We start from the raw sequence: 23,752 nt of genomic DNA on the forward strand, positions 1-23,752 counted from the left end.
CAAGTTTCATGCAAACCTTGGCCAGACTTCATGAAATCCAACCTCACACACAAGTGCTGGGGAGAGAGAGAGAGAGAAGGTTTCAATCAGACAGACTCCATGTAGATCTCTGCAAGAGAATCATTACCTCAATATCTGTTTCAGGGGGATTATATCATGCCCCCACAAAATCCTACCTCCCTACCTCAGTGTTGGTGTGGGGGTGAACGGGGTTCGATAGTGAAGTACAGCAGAGCATATGCTCTGGCAGGTCTTACCAAGCCGAGAAGGTGTTGAGCTAGCATCCAGGGTAGTAGGGAGTCCGACCGTACCTTTATTACTCTAGGGCAACATGCCCAAAGTGGAGGGGGTACCGAAGCTACAGGGCACGAGGATTGGCACCCCGAATGCACTGCAGCAAAATTCTTCTCCCAACAAGCCACACAAAGCAGAATAAACTGGGAAACTGAGCACAGACTCATGCATCGACCTGACCAACGCTCACAACCTGGGGAAGGACAGGACAAAAACCGGAAAATGGCTAAAAGAATAGTCCAACTATTTGTTGCAAGTCACAACACAAGAAAACTATCATCTGATCCATACATCAATACTTACATTGAAGTCACAAAATAAATAAAAGCGGATGTCATCGGGATATGCGAAGCAAGACGAACAAAAGAGCTCATTGCACAATGGGAAAGTGGAGAGCAAGTATTCCTAGGAAGATCATTCAACAATAGAGCAGGGACTGGTGGTGTTGAATTCATTGTCAGGTAAGAAACAATCCCAAGGATAGTCAGCTGCGACATCATATCACCCCAGATAGCAGTTCTCATGCTTCAGATAAAACAAAGGAGAACAATTAAAATTATAAAGGTGTATGCTCCCACGCAGCAAGCGGAAGATGAAGAAATGGAACATTTCTACAAAGAGCTGCAGGAGGCAATGCAAAAAAGATCAACCTCCACCATCATCATCCAAGGGGACTTCAGTGCAATAGTAGGTGGAAAGGAGAATGAAAATGAAAAGTATGTAGGAAAATTTGGTAAAGGTGTAAGAAATGATCGCAGAGCATGTCTGATTGCATTCACAGAGGCAAACCATCTCCACGTACTGAATACGATATTTCAAAAAGAACAACGTTGACAGTGGATGTGGAAACGCCCAGATGAAGTCACTGAATCAGATTGACTATGTATTGACGGACACCAGAAGAGTCTTCAATGATGTAGTGATAAAAGGAGAATGAATCACTTGCACAGGCTCAGACCATCATATGTTGCACACAATGCCTACAAAAACCGAGTCTAGAGAAGCCCGAAACTGAAGTGAATATGCCACTTCAATGAAGAGGCATTTGCACAGGAAGTGAATGAAATGGACCTCGAGTATAAGGTCAACAAGGACGTCGATGAGGACTACAAAGAGTTTATCTCACAAATAATCTCAGCAGCTAAGAAGACAAAGGCATTGAAAATGCTGTGATGCAAGCAGATGATCAGTGAGGAAACTGTGAATCTGTCGGCGAGGAGGGCGCACATGAAATTAGAAGGAAAAATGGGTGAAGAATACAGGACACTGTGCAAAGAAATTCACGTGAAGATCAAAGAAAACTATGAAGACTTTAGAAAGAAGAAATTGAGAGAGGCGGCTGAAAAGAACAAGAGTATGAAGAATGTAAAAAGAGATGTTAGGCTGAAACAGGTTATCCAGGCAGCGCTGAAAAATGAATATGGTGAAAGGACATTGTAAAGGAGCAAGATGAATGAAATATGTACAACATTCTACAATGATCTCTACAGGCATGTCAATGTCCAGTGTACACCGTCAAGGCAGCAGGCTACAGAAGGGGGGAGGGATAGCTCAGTGGTTTGAGCATTGGCCTGCTAAACCCAGGGTTGTGAGTTCAATCCTTGAGGGGGGGCCACTTGGGGATCTGGGGCAAAATCAGTACTTGGTCCTGCTAGTAAAGGCAGGGGGCTGGACTCGATGACCTTTCAAGGTCCCTTCCAGTTCTAGGAGATGGGATATCTCCATTAATTATAATTATTAAATTCCCGACTTTATGTGGGAAGAAATTGAATTTGCAGTTCATAACATAAAGAGATGGAAGAGCCCAGGCATGGACAATATTTGGCTGGAATATCTCAAAGCAGGGGAAAATACTCTCTTCAAAGTGTTGGCACAATGGTTCACCATCTACAGCAATAGCAAGCGTGTTCAAGATGCATGGAAGAAATTGAAAACAATACTATTGATGAAGAAAGGTGACCCAGAAGAATTGAGCAACTACCGTCCAATCACGATCCTCTCACAAGTGTATAAGGTCTTCACCCCCGTCATACTCAATCAGATTAAGAAGGATCTTGAAATGTACGAAAGCAAAGAACAAGCTGGTTTCCACTGAGGGTATTCAACAATTGACCATATCCACTCAGTTTGGCAGCGCATTGAAAAATGCAAGGAATACAAAGTACCATTGTGTATTGCATTTGTCGACTACAAAAAAGACATTCAACTCGGTGGAGATTAACGCTGTACTCAATGCGCTCAATGAAATCGGAATCGACCTGAGGTACATTGACCTTCTGGAAGAAACTAACTGCAATTGTTCATCAGAGATAACATTATTCAATGTCCTCTGCATTATTACTATACATACAGGAGTCAGACAAGGTGACACAATCTCACCGAAGCTGTTTGCAGCAGTACTGGAGTTGCTGTTCAAGAAACTGAACTGGGCAGAAGGAATCAGAATTGATGGAGAACAGTTAACACGTCTTCTCTTAGCTGACGACTATAATATTGGCAAAGGATGCCACAGAACTGGAGAACAAATTGCAGCACACTTTCACATGATATTGGGTAGGAAGTGAACACATCAAAGACAAAGTGGATGCAGAATGAGCATTGTGCAGCAGGAATCATCACTGTAAATGGGAAAGTAATTGAGGAGGCCAACAAATATATTTAGTTGGGTCAGCTGGGTCAGAAACAACTCATTTGAAGGGGAATGCAGTAGGAGGATAAAGGCAGGGTGGGCAAGTTTCAACAAAATAAAGACATCTCTAACAGATGATGAACTGCCCAGAAAGAAAAGAAAAGAACTGTTTATCTCCATTGTTCTGCCAGCAATGATATATGGAGCAGAAAGCTGGTCAACGATGAAAGCAGAGGAAGAAAAATTTACTGTCACCCAGAAAGCAATGGAAAGGCAAATTTGCAAGATATCGCTCCATGATCATTTACCAAATGAGGAGATCAAAAGGCGTACAGAGGTGACCAATGCAGTGCACGAGATGTATGATGCAAAGCAGAGATGGGAGGGTCATGTAATCCACAGGCAAAACAATAGGTGGACAACCCGCATCAGTGACTGGATCCCCAGAGACCACAAACGACTGTTGGGCAGACCGAAAACGTGCTGGACTGATCCCATGACCCAGAGACCACAAACGACTGTTGGGCAGACCGAAAACGTGCTGGACTGATCCCATGACAAAACTCTTTGGCCCGAAATGGAAAGAACATGTGCGCAACAAAACAGAATGATGTGGTGTCGACTTGCGTTCATGGAAGGACGGACGAGGACAAGCCGGACAAAGGTGACAAAAGTGATACCATGCCCTTGCTGAAGCACCATCCAATAGATTTTTCCAACTTCTAACTTTTATGGTCCTGCGATATGAGGTTGTTACTGGGGTTTGTTTTTAGATTTTTTGGCTATTTGAACCAAAAATTCAAAGCAAAGACCCAGACAAACTGGAACCCCCCACCCCCACCAAACAACAACAAAAAACCTTGAACAAGGGCTACTTGAACCCATTGTTAAGTGAAACCACAAAGTTTTACTCAGATCTACTAAATAATAGAAACTATGTAAGTGTAATGATAAGCTGAGTGGCTGCAATAGCTTTATAGCACTTTGTGTTTGTAGCTTTGTACATACTGTTTCTTAGGAATGTAAGCTTTCAGTGGAAGAGACATGTTATTTGTTTGGCTTAGGTACCTGATTACACAGTGCCATGAATACTGAATATGCCTTATAAAATTATAAAGTTAGCAATTCCACACCTTCCTTCATCTATCATTGCATGTAATCAAGGTAAATGACTGGGGATTGTATAAGAACCAATGAATGCTAAATCACAGTGATGCAGGAAGATAAACTAAATTACCCTAGAGATTATCCCAGCTCTACTATCTAATGTCTGTGGATAGCGAGTGTCAGCAGAGACCAAATAAAACCTACTGTGACACATCAAAACACATTTCAATATGTTCAAAATGAGAAAAAAACAGTGGGCTGAAATCTGCTGTTTGTTACCCCAGTGCCACCTCATCAAAGTCAGTAGAATATTGGGGGTGTAAATAGCAGCAAACAGATGGATCACACCCCAGTAGCTCACCTGTGGAAAAACCAGCTGGAGGGAGTTCTAGGGGATGTAAGTAGAGGAGTTCTGGTTATTGGTTGGTTGTTACTATAGAGGTTGCCTACTTGCCTGACTTCTGAACCCTGCCTGTTCCTGTCCTCTATTCCAGACCCCTGTCTGTTCCCGGTTCCTGCTTTCCTGTCTTGCTCCAGGTCCATGTTCCTACACCCTACTCCTGACACTGGCTTTGACCTCTGGCTTAGCATGTGACTCTAACCCCAGCTCTGGTTCCAGGCTCCTGATTCTAACCATTAGGCATGACTGCTCACACTCTGGTTCCTAGGGAGTCCTGGTCTGTGGAAGTCCGCTGAGCAGTTCCTGGAGACATGATGCCTTAGTGGGATGATGCCTTCTCTGTGGCTCTTGTGGGGAAGCATGGGCTCTTAAAAGTTTTCCTCAGAACAGAGTTGCTTCCAGTGCTTGTGGGAGGAGATCTGTTATGGGGTGGGGGGGTGTTATAGTTTGGCTCTTACGGGCAAAGGTACCTATGGTGGGAGCAGAGAGGGGTGTTCCCAAGTTTGGTGATGTCATGAGACATTCTGTCTCCTACACAGTGCTGATAATGTCACCATTCAGGGATGGTCTAGATAATACTTAGTCCTGCCATGAGTGCAGGGGACTGGACTAGATGACCTCTTGAGGTCCCTTCCAGTCCTATGATTCTATGATTCATATGCTTCAGGGTAGCTGGGGGAAGTGTGATCCCTACCACTGCTTACTACTTCTTTTTAAAGTACTGGGCGTTGCTCCCAGTATATGCTGCCTAACTTAAAAGGCTTGGAGGGTGGGATGGGCTATTGTCACCCCTCCTCTCCCCCCCCCCCAGCTCTACTGTGCACACTGCCTAACCCAAAGCCTGGCACCTCAGGGATCACTAGGACTAGATTAAGGCCAGTTCTACACTACAAAGCTATGTCAGACAGGGGTGTGAAAAAAACCACATCTTCTAGACAACATAGCTCTGCTGGCAACCTCCTAGGTGCAGATGCAACTATGCTGACAAAGTGCTTTTGTCAGCACAGCTAATGTCATTCAGGGAGGTGATGTTATTATCCAGACAGAAAAACTCCTTCTGTTTCCACAAGCTGTGTCTACCTCGGGGGCTCTGCTGATACAGTTATACCGGCAAAGCATTTGTGGTGTCGATAAGGCCTAAGTCTGGTTCTTTTGTGTGCTGAAGGGATCGGGGAGGGCCTGTCTGTACACTTTTGTCCCTTCACCCTAGCTCATCCATGTTATTATGAGATTATACAGTTGCTGAACAATTTACAAACTTCTTATGAGTCTCTTTCCTTCAGGTGAAGATCAATAGTGCTGATGTGGTGAGACTAATGGTTTGCCTTTTGCTGAAGCATTTTATATTTTAGTCTATAAGGTGAGATGGTGTATTGCCTGAATGGGCTCAAGAGTTAATGTCATGTCAGTTGGAAGACTTATGTACCTGGGTCTGATAGATCTTTATTCTTTGGAGCAAGGTAGGTAACTAATCTTTTGGAAGATGGCACCCTCATGCACTGTGACATGGTTCCACACACTATTTCCTTTTTAAAAATCATACTTTATTATAAAAGCTGCTTATTGTTAATCAGTATACAAGGTATTATGCACTATCAGTACAGGCTGAGATGTCATCTTAGGAGCTTCATGTCCAAATCTTGCACCATTAATAAGGATGTTTTAGTCTTAGTGAGTTGTGTCAGAGAATCCTGATACTAAGTAGTCAAAGCAGGTTCTACAAAGACCAAGTCTCCACTAGACATGCATAAGTAATACTCATCCAGAGACTCCAAGCTGATTTTTTATTATAGTTTTATTCCAGGAATTCACATGGGCAAAGTTGATGAATTTTTTTTTCATGATCAGGACATTTCTTTAGATGAAATCTAGCTTCACTGAAGTGAATGGAGTTTTGCTATTTCACCTTTTGTGCCCAAAGGGACTTCACTACGACCAAACCAAAAGTAGCCTTCCAAAATGGTCTCTTATCAGACGTGTGTTCTTACAGAGCAATTTGAAAGAAAGTCATCTTTCTACAGTACTTTCTATTTCCTATGAAGTTACAGTGAAAAATTGATAAGGTAGGTGCATTGCACATTTGTATTCCAATTAATGGATTGATAATTTTGAAATACAAAGGTGAACAACATGAACATATGTTACATATTAATACGTTCACTGAAATTAATAGCAAATCAACTTTCTTAAATCTCTCGGTGAAAAGATCAGAGAACAACACTTTAAGACTACAATATTACAAGACATTTGCTCATGCAAATTATTCAAACCACCACACAGCTGTTAAATTGTGTGTAATCAAATCACTGACATACAGAACTCTGTCCATCTGGTAAGAGAATTCTACATCCCTATTGAAAGAATGACAATGCATTTGAACCACTCTATTAAACAATGCTTGCCCTCAAAGTATAAACAAGCTGTTCAATAAGTGTCAGAACAGATGTTCATTTGATTATAAACGATCACTGTTCCGTATATTTATAACATTCCCCTATATACTTTAAATCTCAGAGAAGACTGAATGATTACAACATTATTGTCAGGACAAATATAAAGTGCCTGATTCTCCTCTTAAACAGTTATTTTACACCGATGGACTGCCACTGACTTTAAATAAGTTTAAATAAGTGATTTTTAACTTCCACTGGTGTATGCAAGAGGAAAATCAGGCCCAAAAGAAATCTAAGGTGTCATGGAGAAGCATTCAAAGGCAGGGAATGCCAGTGTGTATACACTGTGCTTAACTCTTTAATTACACAATCACAGCCCACTACCACACGCACAGGACCACTGCCTCAACCAGTGCACGGTTTTGAAAATGTAAATGAGCGGGAATGCTGTGTAAAGTTTGAACCAGGTATGAAAAATTATCTTCCATACCTAGAAGGATTCACTGGGACAGGGAATATTTCGATAGACGCGATCAGGTTTATTTCTTTATTTTGGCTTGTGGATTTCCTCTGTGCTAAGCCCAGGTATTTTTGTTTTCTTTTGTAACGTTAAGCTGGACCCCAGGGAGCCATTCCTTGTGTTTAACCCCTTTTCAGTTGCTTTATAAAATCTAGCAATAGCCTGATTTTCCAGATGTTTCCTTTCTTCTTTTTTTAATAACATTTACCTTTTTTTAAAAAACCTGATTGGTTTTGTGTGTCAAAAGGTCTGTGCATATGTTTTTCAATTAGCTGGTGGCAACAGCTGGGTTTCCCTTTTGTTTGTTTTCTTTCTCGGCTTCCCTGAGGGAGAGGTGGAAAAGCCGGGAGGCGTCAGGGAAAACTTCCCAAGTGAGTTTTTCCAGGATTTGCAAGAGGCAGTTTTTTACTTGGGTGGTGGGTGGTGGCAGCGTTTACCAAGCCCAGGTCAGAAAAAAGCTGTAACCTTGGGAGTTTAATACAAGCCTGGAGAGGCAAGTATTAATTTTTAGAATCCTTGCCGGCCTCCACCTTCTGCACTTGACGTGCCAGAGTAGGAAATCAGGCCTTGACAGGGTTGTTGAACCAAGTATGTATTCACTTAATGGTGGTTCTGTCACGCTTGCATTTCTCCAGCTTTTTTCTCAGTGTCTTGTAAGTGTGTGACAAAAGCTTTGCTGAATTCCAGGTATATTATGTCCAGCGCATTCCCCCTATTCACTAAATCAGGTACCCTGTCAAAGAAGGAAATCAAGCTGGTTTGGCATGATTTGTTCTTGGTAAATCCATACTGGCTGGTAGTGACTACCCCTTCAGCCTGCAGATATTCACAAAGGGAATGTTTTGTGCACTGCTCTAGTAGCTTCCTAGGAATTGAAGTCAGGCTGAATGATCAATAGTTCCCTGTTAATGAACTGCTCTGTGCCCAAGAGGCCATCCTCCCTCGCCCTAGCTGGGCATGCTCCCAGTGGAGGGAGCATTCAAAAGGAAGCAGCTCAACTCAGTCTGGGCTGGCTGAGGAGGAGAGCAGTTGTGTGCAGCAGCCTCCTGCTGGGAAGCCACCAGGACTCCAAGCTGCTGGGGTTGAAGCTCCTAGCTGCACCATGGGAATCCAGTCAACTGCAGGAACAGAAGGGGATGACTTGCTGTTGCCAGTGGAGGAGCTGCCAGGGATGAAGCAGTGGGAACTTGAGAGGGACCCCACATCCAACCCTGGAAACAACACCGGAGGGACTGGGACGAGACTAGGAAGCAACTCAGGGAATGTGCCTGGGGGTATTGGGACCTGAAACCTGTGTCAGGATACTTGGTTTTGAAGGGCCCTGGCTCAGAACCTGGTGAGGTAGGGTGGGCCTGGGTTCCCCTACCCTCCCCATTCTCATCATTGGGAAATACTACCCCCATGATATTGCCACTAGGTGAAGCGGCCCCTTGGATTCTTGCTAGGAGTGTTTTATAGGGGGGTGCTGAAAGCGGAAACCAGGTATTTGGTTGTTATTACTGCTTCAAACCAGGGGGTGCTTCTGCATCCCCAGCACTCCTAGTTCCAGCACCCCCTGACTCTCAGCACTGGGCAATACTATCCCTGTGAAAGTGCTGCTAGGCAAAGCGTCCCCTTGGACCTCACACCGTTGGGTGTTACATCCCAAAATGTCACCATTAGGTGATACTGTCAGCCCGGAGTACCCAGTGATCCCCCTTCACAGTTTTTGTGCAGGGAAAGTCTGCATGCTGCACTATATCTATGGATGGTACAGGAGGTTCTTCTTTCTGCATCTGGGGCTCCATCTCCTTAGAGCATTTTGCTACCTAAGTGCAGGAGCTATGATTGTGCCTGGCTAGCCTGTGGGTAAGCAAGGGGAATCAGAAGGCCTAATATCTGGTCCACATGCAGAAGTCCAACTCAATCTTCCCTCTAATATATTTTTGATAGTGCGGGCCAGGTCCTCAGCTGATGTAAATCAGCAGAGTTCCATTGGCTTAACTGAATCCAGGCTGACTAACACCAACTAAGGATTTAGCCTAGTATGTTAAATATAAGCAAGAATAAAAATATGAAGTAAAATATATTGAGGGTAACACACACGTTTGCTTGATGTAGTATATTTTTAATTATTTCTCTGCCAAATAGGTGGGTGTGATTGTGACAAACGTGGCAATTTCCTGCAATATCTTTGAGAGATCTCACTGTATTAAGTTTATGTATCATTGTCGGCCACAGACTATATGGCATTCTACCAGGAAGAGTGACCACAGCTTCTCCAGGAATTAGGAACAGTGGTGGGGGGGGGAGTGATTAGGTAAATTCACTCAGGTTGCAACACCTCCAGAGAAGCACCACCACCTGGAGAGGCTCACACATACTTACTCAAACTGGATTCTCCAGAGACCATCAGTCAAAGGACTTCTGGATAAATAGCCTGAGTTTTAACTGATTCAAGGCCTTCTTTCTGATCCAGCAAACTGTCAGGACCAGGTGTCCAGGGGTGGGGGAATCCTTCCTGGGAAGAGTTGGGAGGACTTGACCTTCTGAGGCCCCAGAGTGATCCAAGGTAAGATTTTTAGTTTGCATATAGGAACTTCTATGTTTTTAATGTTTTCTCTGTAATGCTTTCAACTTATGAATGCCAGTGCTTTCTTAGAGGTGTATGGTAACTTATAATTGTGGGCAATTATACTTTTTTATAACCCGGAAGAGAAAGCAAAGAACAGATGCTGGCCTATTGAGGCAGTCTGGCTTGCTGAAAACAATAGTGTGGGGAGGGAACTGTGCAACCTGGAAAACCCTGCTCAGGAGAGAGAGAGAGATGCAGTTCTCTACCCAAGAGAGATGACAGCTGAGGAGCTATGAGCTTAGAATAGTGCCCTTACTGGACAATGGAGGGGGAACTACAGGTGCTGTTACCCTGAACTGCAACAGTGTGACTGTCTGTACCCCTGTATTCACCCCTTGCACACTATTGTAGTAATCCTTGTGAGGTATCATTTGAAAACTCATGAATTTGCTGATCAGTATTGTCCTGGTAAAATATGTGTGGCAACATTGTATGTAAAGTTATAAGATTCCACTCTATGGTGTTACTAAAACAAGTCTAGGGACTGGCCAAATCAGTTCCTCGGAGACAAAGGACAAAGTGATGCCCCAGCCAGATGTAAACAAGGTCAAATGGGTCATCACCTGCTAAGTGGCTATTCATTGGCAGGAAAAGGGACATAGGCAAAAGGATATATATATATATATATATATATATATATATATATATATATATATATATATAGATAGATAGATAGATAGATAGATATATCTTAGCAAAGAAACAGCCTGGGGTTCCCATCCACATAGTCTGCCTGTCTCCCTGTTCCCAGCTGGAGATTCTTCTCAAAGGTGAGAAAGGACTATAAAAAGGAAGGGCAGAAACACCCCAATGGACCCTTTTTCTCTGTCCATGGCATGCATGACACCTGAAGAATGAAAGAAGCAGCGTTGAACTGGGTCGGGGGCAGGAATCCTGACTGAACCTACCATAGCTGGTTGTTAGGCACTAGTTGCATTTTACTTCTATTTTTCTAGTAGCTAATTCTGACATTTTATACTTCATTACTTGTGTTTACTTAAAATCCATCTCTTTGTAGTTAATAAGCTTGCTTTATCTAATCCTGTGTGTTTGAACTGAAGTATTTGGGACAACAAGAGTGCACATATCATTTTTATTAATTAAAAGACAAACTTTATATGAGCTTGAATTGTCCAGGGAAGGGTTGGGCAGTGTTGGGGTCCCCCTGCAGTGTAATTCAAGAATGGCTGGATGCAGCACTCACACAATGTAGCTGGGAGTGACTTACATGGTGGAGGCTGTGAGTGAGCAGACCAGGCGTGGTGGTTACAGTAGTAAAGCAGTGAAAAGGCATCCCAGGTTAGAGGGCAAGGGGATACAACTAATCTTTAGTCTGGATATTACCCCGGGCATGTCACAGACAGTGATGATGATAGTAATCTTTATCAGTAAGAATTACCTGAGGATTCATACTGGAAGCCTGAGTGAATCTAGTCAAAAGACCAGAGGCTGTTCCTGATACTCTGTCCCAGTTTAAACTGCTACTTGAGTGTGCTGTATTTATAAATATCCCTCTTGGATATTAATTGAAAACATGTAACCAAGTTAAAATAGAGTTCAATTACCATTAATATTTAATGTACATTCATAAACATTTTATAGCAGCGCCTGGTTATGGATACAATAAGTGCAGAGACAAATATTCAAACATGAAAAACTGTATTTGTTCTTCCCTCTTTCTTGCAGAGAAAATAAATATTAACCTTCCAGGCTGGAGGCATGTTATTACTTGATGTTTCTTCTTTCAATGCTCTCCAATTAAACGTCAGCAAAGATAGATGTCTGTTGTGCCTGCTTACTAGCACTTGGACAGCAGCAGTAGATTTAGAGTGGGATTTTCAAAAGGGCCTAAGCAATTTAGAACCCCAAGTCCTATTGACTTTAAATAAGACTAGAGCTCCTAAATTTAAGAGCTCTTGAAAATTCCACACTTAGTCACTGTCACAGGGTGGCTGGCCCTTTAAGGGGAGATGGGGGGAAATGAAGGTCACTTTGGGTAAAGCAGAGACATCAGATGGAGTAGGAAGATTGTTGCGGGAGCCCCTGAGACACTAGGGGAGATGGCCCAGTGTAGAAAGGACTAAAGGGTTGTGTCTTGGCTTGCATGCTGTGTAGGAAGGGGCTGGGAGACTGCATCCCAGCAGGGATGCCTTTGAGGCAGGACTGTTATGAAGATTTTGTTTTGAGTTCTGGTCCTTAAAAGTCTCTGACAGCCTGGGTGGAACTGGTGGAAGGCAATTTCAAAGGACCAGGAAGAACCACTGCATACGTCCCTGAAGGAGGACTGTGTGGCCAAGAGGGAAGGTTTTGGGCTTAGAAGGCTGCCAGAAATCATTTGTAAAGACTCAATAAATTAGACCTCAGAAAGGGAATCTTGTTTTAAATACTCTGGAGGGGGGAAGTTCCTGAGAGACCCAGAAAGGTGGGGTACATGCAGGGCTACCCCATACTGTGAGGGGTATGTTGGAGGCAGCATCCACACTAGTCATTTATAGGAGTCTCCCTTTGCACGGCTGAGCTTCATGTCTGAAAAAAGGGTGAAATTCACCCTCCTGAACCATCCACAAAGCCTGGCTTTGGAGAGATGGAATCCACCCTCCTGAAGGCAGGCTGTTAGAGCACCTCTGACCCTTCACAGCCTTGGTCATCTTCCACATCTCTGCTGCCTGCCACCAGGCTAGAGGGGCTGCAGAAGACCTCGAAGAGCTGTTTTGGCAACACAACCTTGCCTCCTTTTCTGGGACTACCCCGGACAGTGTCTTACCAAAGGGTTTTCTAATTTTATTTGTATGATGATGACTAATTATGTGTGCCCAGTAGCACCAAGAGCACCATACTGACACCTAGTGAGACTGTCTGTGCCCCAAAGAACTTACACTCTGACTTGACTAGACAAGACAAGGAAAGGGTAGTGGTGGGGAACAGAGGTGCAGAGAGGGGAAGTGACTTGCCCAAGTTCACATAGCAAGTCATTAGAGCTAGGAATGGATCATAGGTCTCTTATCCACTAGACCCTGCTGCCTTTCTGTACTGCCTCTTATGGTAGAAAAAGGCTGAGAGAGGAGAAGAATGATTAAGAACATAAAAATGGCCACACTGGGTCAGACTAAGAGTCTATCTAGCCCAGAATCCTGTCTTCTGACAGTAGCCAATGCCAGGTGCCCCAGAGGGAATGCACAGTAGCCAATGCCAGGTGCCCCAGAGGGAATGAACAGAACAGGTAATCATCAAGTGATCCATTCCCTGTCACCCATTCCCAGCTTCTGGCAAACAGACGCTAGGGACACCATCCCTGGCCATCCTGGTTATATCTGGCTCAGGTATGGGGATAGCAATTCCAAGCTTTATTCGATATCCCTTTTCTTCCTCTGCTGCCACTGGATGACTCATGAAAAGGGGGAACACCTTCCCCACCACCAGCAAGTAATCCATCAGGGAGCTGTGACTGAGGAGGATTCTGGGGGCCTTCTTAATAACAGGGAGAACAGGTAGCTGCATGGGGCTGTGGCAGGGAAGTGGGAAAAGGGCTTGTGTGGTGAAAGGGGGAGATTCCTACTGGGGGAAGAAGAAGTTAGAGGACCATCCTCCCTAAATCTATGCCTCCACATGTATGTGGGAGGGCCACCCTTACTGGCCAATGTGCTGGGGATTGAACTGGGGAACATACACAGCTAAAAGCATGAGCTGCTACAGTTGTAGCTAAAGAGCCAAGGCTCTATAGCTAGTGGCTGTAAAAACTCCAGTCCACTGTGCATTGGCACATACGTGGACTGGTAACATCCAGTGGGTCACCTATGCATCCCCATCCCACCTGCCCATAGGATTTCTTTTTCCCATCCTGCAGAAATACCCACAGGCCCCAAAGTGTATCTTCTTTCCCCTCTGCCAGGCTTCACTTGAGGAACCATCTGTGCTTTGTGAAGCTGGTGAACAAAGCTTGGTGTGCAGGCTGGGGTTCAGAAGAATACAACTAGGAGGTGTGCTCCTCACAGCCTGTCCAGAACTAGCTCCCCTCCCTCCCCCCCCCCCCACTCTTCCCAGCCTCTCTGAATCTAACTGGTGGTGAGATTTTGCACTAGGATTTTGATGTGCACAGTGTCACCGTGGTGTCAGAGGTTTGGGTGTGTACATTTTGGGTTTAGATGTGTTGGGAGTGGAGTGGAGTTTAATTTGGATGCATAGCCTGTTTGGGGTGTTAAATAAGGCATCTTTAACTGGATATTTCCTCCCCTTGCCACCAAAAAAACCCTGCATAGCTGGCTTTTACCTTGCAGTAACCTAAACTGCAACATAACATAGCTTTTTGTTTGGAGTACATATATACAACAGCTTACTAGCACAAAAGAATCCATTGGACAGCTAAACTCTTGTGCAGGAGTCCCCAGTACACATGGGGTTAAATCCAGCTCTGGATCCCCTCCCTTTGCACAGGGGTTCACTAGTAAAGCCATAAGAAGGACTGCTGGAGAGGAAGAAGGGGAAGAATGTGTGTAGGAAGCTAGGACTCCATCCTCTAGGAGCTGAGTGAGCCCCAGGTTAGGGACACTTATATTTTGCTTCTGGTGACTTGAATTGAGTTCTGTCCCTGCTGAAATAAAATCTGATTACAGAAGTTTTCTTTCTTGTGAGTCCCCTCACTGGTGTACAGCCCTATTTTAATCTATTCTTTGTATACTAATAGCAGTTCTATATTCTGTTGCACCTGCTCTGGAAATAGATGAGTCATCACTTGTAAACCAGGTGAACTTCACATCTGGATCTGGGACTGGACCTGCATGGCCTGCTAGCCGTGGGGAAAGATCTTTGGTTTCACCTGGAAACCTGACATTCCAGAATCCCCATAAAAATCACTTGTAAACACTCTCTGGCGAAATAAAACAGAAATATGTTTTCCCCAGGTGACTTTTCAGAAACAACACACTCTTTAGTCATAGGATTTCAGAGAAAGGGATGCTTCTGCATAGCTTGTAAAGTGTTCAAACAAAGAACAATTAATTGTTCCTCCTGTCAGAAGAACTAGTAAACATGTACATTATCTTTACAAAATACATTCTTTACTGGATTGCAAGATGTTCAGGGCAGGGGAGCTGTGCTTTTTGGGACCCTGATCCCTGACTGAAACATCTAGGCACTACTGCAATACTAAATAATAAAATAGCGCAATAGTTTGAATTGTCTTGTTACCTCTTTCCCCTCTTCTTCTAACCTAACCATTATACCAAGTCATACTACAGTTCTTAAAGGAAAGTATCTGTGAACTGCTCTATTTCACCTCACTTGCTAAGATTGTTTTCATCTTCCTGTTCCAGTTCCTAGTTAACTTCTTTCTTGCTTCTTTTTTTCAAATACGGGTATTTTGTTCCCTTTCCCCTTGAAATTATATCTTCTCTACAGCAATCTTTTTAACAGGGCCTAATCTCTGATGTGGAGCAGGATGTGTTTCAAAAACTCCCTTTCATGTCCATCTTCAAAATGAAGGCCATGAAATGGAGGGAAATTCCACTCTAGCCCTCCGTAAATCAGTACTCAATTGCTGAGGCTTTCTGAGCCTGGAATTCCCTAAATGTTTCCAAGCTGGGTAGTAACATTGTTACTTGGATGATGGGGATGTTTAGAAGCCATGTTTGTGACAACCTAGCACTTCATCAGAGTCACAAAAGCCTTTTGAAGAACTGATAATGATTTAAGTGTTTACAAACAAATGTGTAGCACACTAAATTTTCATTGAGGAGCATTTCAGTGCATCTCATTGTTTTCTAATGTGTAACACAATGATATGCACAAATGATGAAACAGTAATGCCTTGCCGGAAAGTTAAATGAGTTTATCTATTTTCAGCTGGGAAAACTGCTGTCCGTTCATAAACCAGCTCTTCTAGCTGAAAAGGCACCATACATCATGGATGAGATTCTGATCTCATTTACCCAGTGTATAAATCCAGAGTAATTTAACTGAGTTCAATGAAGTCACTCTGGACTGACACCTTTGTAAGTGACCTCAGAATCTGTCCCCATATTTTTGTGCAGATTTTTATCTTTTTCTTTTTTTTCTGACAGTGCATGAACACAATTCTGACCTTTTTCCTTTTGATGACATGAGGGTTTTTTAGAGATTAAAAGATGCTGAAAATATATCTTGCAACAGCAGTAAGGATATCAGAAATTGGATTATTTTTTTGTTGAGCAAAGACACACAGTAATTTATATAGATACAGAGTGATAATCTACCCTCCCCCCATACTTTCAAAGTCTTATGACCTTCCCTTTTGTAGTGAATGTCTCTACATAATTAGTAGTGCCTATAACAAGCTGTACATACCCATCTCCTACCATCTGAAGTCTAACCAAAATCACGTTCTAGGTGTCAGCTGATCACCTGTGGAGGAAATAATTCCCCATCCCCATTCACTTATATTACTTCAAAATTGTCAGTATGTCTTTCTTGAGTCTTGACTTTCACAGAAGAAGCATCAATTTTTGGCTGCTCCCAAGAGCAGGACTCCACTCTAAATGGAGTAATGCTCTATTGTATGGTAAATCTTATGTTCCTGTGATTGATCTCTCTCTCTCTCATGGGTGTGACATACCAGGGTACAACCCAGACTATTGAGTAGCTGTCACCCCGCCTTCTAACCTGGGGTGCCATTTACAATGCTTTTCTGCCACAGCTTCCAGCCTGGACTGCTTACAGCTTCTACTAGGCAAATTACTCCCAGCTGGGTGACCCCAACACACTCCCAGTCTTAGACTTTCCCCCAGAAATATGTCCTGTACTACCCAGCCCTCTCCTGGACAATACAAATGTATATAAAGTCCGTTATTTATTTAATAGAAATACTATGCCCGCGACTTGCCACGCCAAATGAACTTTCCCAATCACTTCAGTTTAAGCACAGTGGATCAGATAGAACAATAAAACAAGTTTATTAACTACAAACAGAGATTTTATGTTAGTACAAGTAATGAGGCATAAAAGTCAGAAATGATTACACGAAAAATAAAAATAAAATGCATCTGGTGCCTAACTTAACAAAAAGAACAGGAGTACTTGTGGCACCTTAGAGACTAACAAGTTTATTAGAGCATAAGCTGTGTTAAACTGAAAGCAAAGTTTTCTCACCACATGTTTTCAGAGTCTTACTGACAAAACGTCTTAGATCAGGATCCCTTCTCCCAGAATCCAACAAATGCTTCCTTTGTCAATTCAGGTGCCATAAATGCAAAAAGCAGGGAGACGGAGAGTGGCCCCTGGGGATGTTTGTCCCTCTTTTTTATAGTTTCATTCCCCCTCTTGAAAAACATTTCCAGCTGGGTACCAGAAGACAAAATCAGGAACAATGTTCCATGCTGCTTTTTCCTCATCTGTTTGAGCTTCCTTTGTTTCCTTTCCTGCTTGATGACGCTGTTTACCACTTAAATGCAAACTAAGCAGAGCACACATTCCTTTGTTTGAGACAGACCTGTTCGCCAACCTGAGTTTGGAACATGGTTAAGATCACCAGAAAGCGGAATCGCAACGTCACGTACAATGTTGCCACACACATATCAGGACAACAATGATCCGCAAACTATAAATTTTCAAATGATACCTCACAAGGCATCGCTTGTACAGAGATTATTACAATCATATGTAGGGTATGGACACAGCAGTACATTCTGTCACAATAGGATAAACTTAGAGTGTGAGAACTTTATTTTAAAGTCCCTTCTGACATACATGTTTGCTTTAGAAAAGTAGAGTATGAGGGAGGCCTGGGCATTTTTAATAGTACATTAATATCCAGCAGTGCTAAATGGATTTCAAAAGGAGAAGATCTGACAACATTTGGAAAAATTCTGGATATGATCTGAGCAAGGTGACAAGAATCAAAGAGTAAAGGAAAAAATACTGGCTAGTATTCCATCCTAGGCAAGCTGTATTGAATTGCCTTGGCATAGCCCCAGATTGGGTGGTGCAGAGCTGCAACACCCCCCGTGGGAGCATCAAGAGCCAGGCAGCCCCAGTGAGGCATTCTGCCTCCCACAGCTCTCCACTTGTACTAGAAGAAGAACAAACTGTGCCATCCTTTTAATGGGTGCACTCTACTGCTCCATGACAATGCCCATGATACAGCTGCCATGTAACAGGTGATGAAGACCCATCATCACTCACTTTCAGCTGAGTTGCCCCCAGGAGGAACACTTCAATAGCATCCTCTCATCTCCCCCAACTGCAGGGGCTGCTATTTTAGTAAGCCTGTATGCAGACCATACAAGGGTTGGCTGCTCCTTACTCCCCTGTTATTGCAAAGACACACAGGACTAGCCATGATCTGACCTTCGGCATCACAATTAAGTCAAAGGAAGCAATATTTAAGCAGATGAAGCTTCATTGCCCTGAAGTTTCTCTGTCACATTATCAGTAAATATATTTGTTAATATATTAAAGATGCTCGGGTTCCATAAGGCAGCTTTGTTGTGCTTCTCCAGACTGTAGAAAAAGGGATGTAGGCTTATTGATTTGCTCCTTAAAGACAATAGAAAAGGGGAGGGAGCAACCACCCAGTTGCCCTTAGAGGATGAGACAGGAAACTGTGGTGTGTAGGAATCCTAAGACCTTCTTCCTTAGTTAGGCTTTCCACTCGCTGTGGGAGGAGAAGGGGCTAAGATGTGTCTTGGGGAGGCAGCTCTGTGGGAACAAGGATACTTTTAAGAAGGGGTGTGTGTTGCGGGAACTGGAAAGGCAGAACTGCAGCCTCACCCCACCCCCAAATGAATCAAAGTGGGATTTTTAGAAGCTCTCAAGGTTCCTACCCTAACTTTCAATGGGACTTGTACTCCTAAGTCACTTATGTTTCTGAAAATCATGCCCACAGACAACTTGGATGCCTTTCAGGTAAGTATTCAAACCTTTGAATCCTTCTGTCTCCAGAAACTTTTTGAAGTTTACCCTTCACTACTGCAATAACTAATGCATTCATGAATATTCATTCAAGGTAACAGTTCTTGTGATGCGATTGTGTCACTTCTAAATAATTAAAGGTTCTTTGACAACACCTGCGAAACCTGCCTGACTTTTAAAATAAGCACAGTATTTTTTTAATGTTTATATTTTTATTATGTTACAAATGCCACCATGGGAACATGGTCAAACAGATGATTTTGAGAGTTGTACTCTGAAGAAATGGGGAAAGCAGAAAAACATTCTTTAGGGAAAAGTAAATTAGAAAGATTGGTTTCATTAGAAGGCACATAAGCTTTTGTGATCCATCTGTTGGCAGTAGCTCTCCTTACTAAAGAGACTTGACTGATCAAAGCATTGCTTAAATGAATTCAGAAGCAGGAAATGTTAAAATGTGCACTGGAGCAAAAAAAAAAAAACAAATCTAAAAGAGGGGGTGGGGGGAAGGAGAAGGCAAAAGTTACTCTGAAAACTGAGTGGCTTCCAATTTTCTCACGCTCCTTCCATGGAGCAGTGCTTGTCCTCTGTGGAGAGCATGTGGGCTTTTTAGTCTTAACCTACATATGTCCTCAGATTCAAGGAAAAATCTCACCAACATCAGATCTATCACAGAGGGCTGTGGCAATAATGTGGCGCCTTGTGCATCAGCACTCCTCCTTTCCCACGTGACAGGGCAGTTCCTTGCCCCACACGCTTCCAGGAGGACTGTGATAGCACTGGGAATGTCAGCATTCTTGTATACTGGTGGTAAATTCCCCATGGGAGGGGAGTGGGGTGGAAGGCGGGGAGAGGTGAAGGGGTTTGGAATGATGATTCAGAAAGCTGCTCTCCCTCAGTCTTGCTTCCTCTTTCTTTAAGCATTGGCCCTGAAACTTCAGAACCCCAGGTAGGTTTGTAGAGGTTTCTGCAGTCTCAGGGGGTGGGGAGGTAGGGAATGTTGCTTCTAAGGCTCATCCCCTTTCCTTTGATAGATATTGCCCAGTGACACCCAATTCCATTCCTTCTATCGCAACAAGTGGAGAAGGCCCTAATATTAGAACGATGTGGAAAAGACTGAGAAGGTACAAAAGAATTCCAGGGCAATGATCCTTGGCTTTGCATGGATTTGACAGCTGCCTGATAACAACAGCTTCACGACTAGGAGAGGTAAGTCTGTTGGGCCAATGAGATAAGGATTTTGCCTTAGACTGACACTACGGACACTGTTGCTGCAGTGCTTTGAACTCTGAGTGTGGTCAAAGCAGCCCGAAGAGCTCCATCTTAGAGATTCCCACTCTCACTTCGGAGGTATTCAAATTGAGGTAAACAATCTAGTGTGGAGAAGGACCGTGAGTATTTTTAGATACCTTTTAGATGGAAAAGGAGGGGGCAGAAGTCAAGGTGTTTCTTTAAAAGGTTAGAAACAGAGATAAAGGCCTAAGTTATGGCATTGGGCTGAGGTTTTCACAGAGGTGAAAGGAAATTTAGTGTATCAGTATCTTCTGGCGCTCCCAGGAAGCAGAGCTACAGAGGGTGAAACTTGTGGTCACCTCCATGCCCAGACCTCCCACTGACCTGTGCAGGGAAAGGATAGGACTATGGCTCTGCCTTCATTCTGCCCCATGTGCCTAAGCTAACTGACAGCAGCACTGGCCCTACAGAGTCTTTCCACCTCCTTACTGCAAAGGTTTCCGCTGTGTCCAGTCTCCATCTAAGGATGCAAGGGGAGGAGACTTTTCTTGTATCCTCTCTTCTTTCTCCCCACAGGGGCCAGACGCAATCTGGCCCAAAATTAATATCAGGCTTTCCTTCTGGTGGGGAATAATGGGCAATTTCTACCTGAAAGCCATCTGGGTTTAGAGACTTTAGCTTGCAAAATGTACTCTGTTGTACAGGGCTGAGGGAAAACATAGCTGAACTGCTTTTAACTTTGTGATTAGAAGCACAGTAATAATGCATTCCTTCCATTTCCTCCAAACTTGTCTGAAATGGACATCATGACGATAGCATTAATATTTCACTGTTCAGAAATATTTCAGGGAACATCACACAGGAGTAAAGCAAAGAGATGCACTTTGAGCTATTTCAGCCGCAGCATCCAACATGCTTGACATACAAAGCACAGATTCATCTTCTAGATGATTAGATAACTGGGTCCCCCCTCCTCTTTTGAGACCTAGCAGCTTCTTGTTCCCATATGGAGTCCTAGAGGCATAATGTAAGGCTTCTTCACTTAGTTCAATTATGAGTTCTAAATTGCTTCTTAGAGCTTTTCAATCAAATGAGTCACAGGACATGTCCTTTTCAGAGGCACTGCAGTAGTAGTGTGTATAGAAGTATAGAGCCTAATCCAAATCCAAAGGGAGTTTCTCCATTGATTTCAATGGGCTTTGAATCAGGCCCATGCTGCAAAAGTTTTCTGCAGGTTTTTCTCTTCTGCATATATGAAAAACTTTTTAAGGAAAATTAACAGCAGCTCTGACAAACCTGCAGTAAACCTTGTTTCTTGTACTGCTCTGTCAATATGCTCAGGGGAAGCAATTACTTCCAGAGCATGAGTGGTGGCTTCTGTTGTAATAGACATAGCATTAACACCATTATAATGTAATTTCAGCAATCATGCATGTACCAAGCACTATTTAAATATATTTTGCAGCTGTTTTTCCCTCTAGGTGTATTCTATCTAAAACATTTAATCAGTAAGCAGATGTTAAACTAGTATTCTTTTTTTTTTTTAACTTGGTGTTTTATGTATTTCTACTATCAATTGATACCCAAATTCAATCAGTGCCTATGCTACCATGCATGATATAGTTACCATTTATAGATATCTATACAAATTGGATGTTTACATATATTTGTATAATCGGCTATGCTTTAGACAGCTGTAGCTAACAATAAATGCACCACTATACACAGCTTTTGTCCAATGAGACAAATTCTTCTGATTTTTTCCCCACAAAATAAGCTGCTAATCATTTTGGATTGAGCGGTCATAAAACAAAACAAAACAAAAAAAACCCTCACACAACAAAACAATCCTGATATGTAGCCAACTGTTTGGTTTTGTGCTACCCTCTTTCAGCACCTATGATTCAACCAAGTCTACCTTTCCTAACTCTTATTGCATGCAGCATTAAACATTATTAAACCAAATGTTGGAATAATTTTATTCTGTGCCCTCAGAGTGCACACACAATGCAGTTTTACTGTGCTTTTAACACCTAAGGCAGAAATTTTCCTGTCCATAAATACATTCAAATAAGTTCTCTCTAATTATGATATTTGCTCAGTCAGTTTTAACACATACTCCAAATCCACATTACTACAGTTCTCCTATTGCTAGTCAAAACATGACTGTTTAATTTATGAGCTTTATCTTGTAGGAGGTCAGTGTGGGATGGTCTTGCATTATGCAAAACAAGAGTTATTTCTTATGCCTTTTTTCAGAGTGTCAAATCAAAGGCAGAATTCCTAGGGTTACTATGAGATAAAACATTTACAAGCAAACTCAATGCACTGAAAATATAAAATACTCCTGCTGTGTTACACTTCATATTCAGAGCCAAGCCTTGAAGTCCTCATGTAGGAAAACTTCTGGTTGGCTTCTGAATACGTGTGTAGCTTGAGTTAATTTGGGTGCAAAATGCCTAAATTACTGATCCCTGGCTTAATCTCTTAGGAGGCTACTTGAAGAATTGTCTCAGAGATTTGAGATGGAAAGACTTATTAAAGCCCAGATCAGTATAAGCATAATCACAACATTATTAAGGCATGAAAAAGTATAACAATGACCTGCATTATGCATATTCTCAAACCATATAGGGGGACACCTGCAGTGAGGATGGAAGAGGGAGCCCGTCTTCCCTGGGTTTGGTGTTAAGGTTTCTACCATCTGACCATCCTGACTTCCCAACTAAGGCCTGGGCATACACCGTCCCCTTACACACATACATTACCAGGACAAAATTTGATTCTCAGCCCTCTCTCCATGTTTGTTATTCCAGGGGACCAATTTTAGGGTTGCAGTTTCTTGCACAGCCAGTTTGCATCAATACCTTTCACAATGGTTTTGACACATCAGTGTGGTTTCAAATGTATCTAAGAAAATGCTATCTGAAGCCCATGATGTTATTGCAGATTATATGTTCATCAGAAGATACGAATTACTAAATCTTATGACCCTTGGGTCAATCCCTCATGCTAAGTATTCAGGCCTTTGCTAAGTGCTAGGCCTCAAACTTACTGCCAAGCCTGTTTTAAGACAATTCTTCATTTTGTGTACTCCTGCTTACAAGGATTATTCGTTACTTATTTCTTAAACATCTTAATAGTATAGGCTATTGCCTGAACCCTGAATATGTTACCTAAGTGAGGTCATAGGTTGGAGATCAGGCCAAAGGTCAACAGTGTCCAAAGCAGACTAGCAAGCATTTTTCACCCCTTTTTCCTGTTTATTTTTATTTAATTTTATATATAAAATAAAAAAACAGGGCTCAAACGCAGCCCCAATCTAAGCAGGTACAATTTTGCTGGTAGTTTCCCCTCTTAAAGCATGCCTGAATTTGGCATTAGGAATTTAAGACTTGATCCAACTCCCATTGAAGTCCACCAAGACTCAGATTTCAATGGGAGTTGGATCAAACCTGCATTCACAAAAAGAGGTCTATACATTTTTAGAGTGGCATTGCCCCATCCTTGCATGGATGTGCAGGAGGGACAGGTGTACTGAGGCTGGGAGGGAAGAGGAGGGAGGAAATCATCTGCACTACCCTAAATGATGGCCCAGCCCTCATGTTCCTCCTTTGCATTGCACTTGGGGAGGAATTATGCTTCAGGGAGATGGTCCCTCCCTAAGATTCACCCAGAGCAGTGC

General features: G+C 42.9%; 1 pseudogene; it reads left to right on the forward strand.

Moving 5' to 3' along the window:
- Positions 1-516: 516 nt before the first annotated feature.
- On the forward strand, positions 517-1,309 carry LOC135876273 (craniofacial development protein 2-like; annotated as a pseudogene).
- The last annotated feature ends 22,443 nt before the right edge of the window (positions 1,310-23,752 follow it).

This window comes from Emys orbicularis, chromosome 3 (assembly GCF_028017835.1).
Source record: "Emys orbicularis isolate rEmyOrb1 chromosome 3, rEmyOrb1.hap1, whole genome shotgun sequence".
Taxonomy (NCBI): domain Eukaryota; kingdom Metazoa; phylum Chordata; order Testudines; family Emydidae; genus Emys; species Emys orbicularis.